Genomic DNA, 3,215 nt, shown 5'->3' on the forward strand with positions numbered 1-3,215 from the left:
GCGACCAAGCAGCCCAAGCGGGTGAAGCGCCTGTGGTATGGCGGGCGATGGTCCAAATACAAGTATGGGGAGGCCTGGCAGACTGATTACATCACACTGCCTCAAACCCGCCAAGGCAAGCGCTATGTGCTCACAATGGTAGAAGCCACCACAGGATGGCTGGAGACCTACCCTGTGCCTTGTGCTACAGCCCGGAACACCATCCTGGGCCTTGAAAAGCAAGTCCTTTGGAGGCATGGCACCCCTGAGAGAATTGAATCTGACAATGAGACTCATTTTAAGAATACCCTGATTAATACCTGGGCTAGAGAACATGGCATTGAGTGGATGTACCATATCCCTTACCATGCACCAGCTGCAGGCAAAGTGGAACGGTGCAATGGATTGTTGAAAACCACTTTGAAGGCACTAGTTGGGGGAACTTTCAAGAATTGGGAACAGCATCTAGCAAAGGCCACCTGGTTAGTTAACACCTGAGGTTCCACCAATAGAGCTGGTCCATCCCAGTCTGAATCCCTGCATACAGTAGATGGAGATAAGGTCCCAGTAGTGCATGTTAGAGGTCTGTTAGGAAAGACTATGTGGATGAATTCTGCCTCGAGTACAGGCAAACCCATTGGTGGGGTTGTCTTTGCTCAGGGACCTGGTTGCACATGGTGGGTAATGCAGAAAGATGGAACAACACGTTGTGTACCACAGGGAGATCTGATGTGTGAAAACCACTTGTAGTGTGAAATGCCAGTATACCCCTGCTTGCTGATTGTCACTGTCCACTGTTCGTATATAGCTGTATATATATATATATATATATGTATTAATGTGGGTGTAGAATTAGAATATCTTAGTTTGGGCATTGAGCTAACAATATGGGATAAGGGGTGGAATGTCTTGGCCAAACCGGTACAAATTTAGAAATATATCCTCTGAGAGAAGGCACAAAAATTAATTTCTGGGCATAGGCAGCGATATGGGGTACACATCATAAGGTCACCCCAAGACAGCTTGCTAAACAGACTAATTCCGCTTTGCTTGCTTTTTCAGGATTGTTAACTGATGTTGATTCTATTAGACATGCTACCCTGCAAAATCGAGCAGCCATCGACTTCTTGATGTTGGCATAGGGACACAATTGTGAAGAATTTGATGGCATGTGCTGCATGAATCTTTCTGACCACTCTGTCAGTCTTTGCTAATATCAAAGAACTGCAAATAGGTCTTTCAAAATTAAGAGAAGAAAATGAGTCCCGTTGGTTTAATGATCTGTTTGGTAACTGGCGAATTACTAAATGGATCAAAGACCTCATAAAAAAGGGAGGTCTAATTATAATTGTTATCCTTCTTATTTTCCTCCTTTTGCCGTGTTTGTTCTCCTTTCTGCAAAGGGCCCTGCAGAGGACTGCAAACGCTGCATTTCTGGTTGAAAAACAAAAAGGGGAGCTGTGGAAACTCACAGCTGGTCAGAAAGCTTCACAGACATTGATTTGAGCACAATTTCTCTTTACCCTTGAGAATTCAGCTTGCACCTGTGAGAACTTTAACATCAACAGAAGCAAGAAAACAAAAACAAGAGAAGAAAACACGCAGCTGTCCGAGGGATGTTGTTTTTAGCTTAGATTTGTTTTCTTATTGGTGATGGTTGCAACCTACCAATAAGTTTTAAGAGGTGTTAATGTAAAAGCCTATGAGGACACAGCACGAGTGCCAAGAGACTATATGAATGGAGACTTTGTAGAATAAAATGTCTTTTCTGTCCTTTTGCCTTCTGACGGAGTTGGTGTGCATTATTCGTGAGTGTTGCATCCGTCTCAACTGCGACACCGAACCCCAAGTAACCAGGTTGAATAAGCCTCGCGCCTCCATGGCACAATGTCTTTTCACAGATTACAGAGACTGCCATATGACAGGCACTCGGGGATAGTTTCAGGCTCCGGCTGCCCCGCTGGTTGTGAGGGCCCTGGTACCTCATCATCATCATCATTAACTGGGCATACTGATTTGGTCTTATACTTCTTCCTCTGCACAGGGGCGACTGCTGCTGGCTGTGGCTGCCCTTGCGCTTCAGCTGGAACCTGGATGGTTGTAATGTCTGTGGGTTCCACTGCTGCACCATCAGACTCTCCCTCTTTGAGGCAGGGACAGGGTTTCCCACCAGCTGGAGAAGTGTATTCCTTCAGCACCAGGCGTATCTCCTCCACCAACACTCCCATCCAATCTGGGTGGTTCCTTTCTGAGGTGGGCTGTTGGGCAGTGTCAGGCTGTGGGGCAATGTCAGGCTCTGGGGCAATGTCAGCCTGTTGGGCAGCATCCCTAGTCTCTGGGGTAGATGTCTGGGAGGTTACCGAAGGCAATATCACCTTATCTCTGAATGTTAAAAAGAATAGGCCTATCAGCAACCCCAAAACAGCCACTGAATGATATCTTTAGCATTTAGAGAAAATTTGAACCCTTCAAAAGCTGGTGGGGTAGGCCCAAAGAAATGGGTGAAAGGTTGGGAGAAAACTTCTTCCAGTGTTACTTCCTCACAGTGGGTACCATTATTAATGAAACCCCAAAACCATACACTTAGTGTGTGATAGCCAGGTATCCAGGTGCCCGCCTTCCAGAGGAAGTTAAAAATCCATGAATTCCTGACCTTATTGACCCATTGTGCAAACTGGATAACAGCCACAGCAGCTTTTGTCATAAGACCCATGTTTAGATAAGGAGCTGCAAATGGGAAAAATATAGCCACAACCATGTGCCAACCAAACCAGGGTAGGCTAGACCACATGGTGCTGCTTAACGAGGTTTCTATATTCAGCACACAAAAATAGGTTACCCAGGAACTGTTATTCCTTTTTCACCCTTTCCTCTCGATGCCCTAAGGTCCCACATTGGGCACTGACATTTTAGCGTGCCATAAATTGAGTCTTTCCTGATGGGAGAGAATTTGCTGAAAGTCCTTGCAAGGCGCTTAAAAGATAAAACGAGACGTCTTCTGTAGTTTCAATGCTTCTAGATAGTTATTTATTAAGTCTTATCAGAGAAAATGAGCCACTAGCATGACCCAGGTACAGCATGGAAGGAGGAAAAGTAGGAGTGAGAGCAATTATCAAGATTTAAACAGCCTTTTAAAGACATTTTAACCAATAGTTACTAAAAACGTACATTATTTTTACTTTCTTACCAATTATTCAGTAACACGACTAGGAACTGCGGAATTTTCTATCCAATCA

This window comes from Corvus brachyrhynchos, unplaced genomic scaffold (assembly GCF_000691975.1).
Source record: "Corvus brachyrhynchos isolate BGI_N302 unplaced genomic scaffold, ASM69197v1 scaffold64, whole genome shotgun sequence".
In the NCBI taxonomy this organism is placed as follows: Eukaryota; Metazoa; Chordata; class Aves; order Passeriformes; family Corvidae; genus Corvus; species Corvus brachyrhynchos.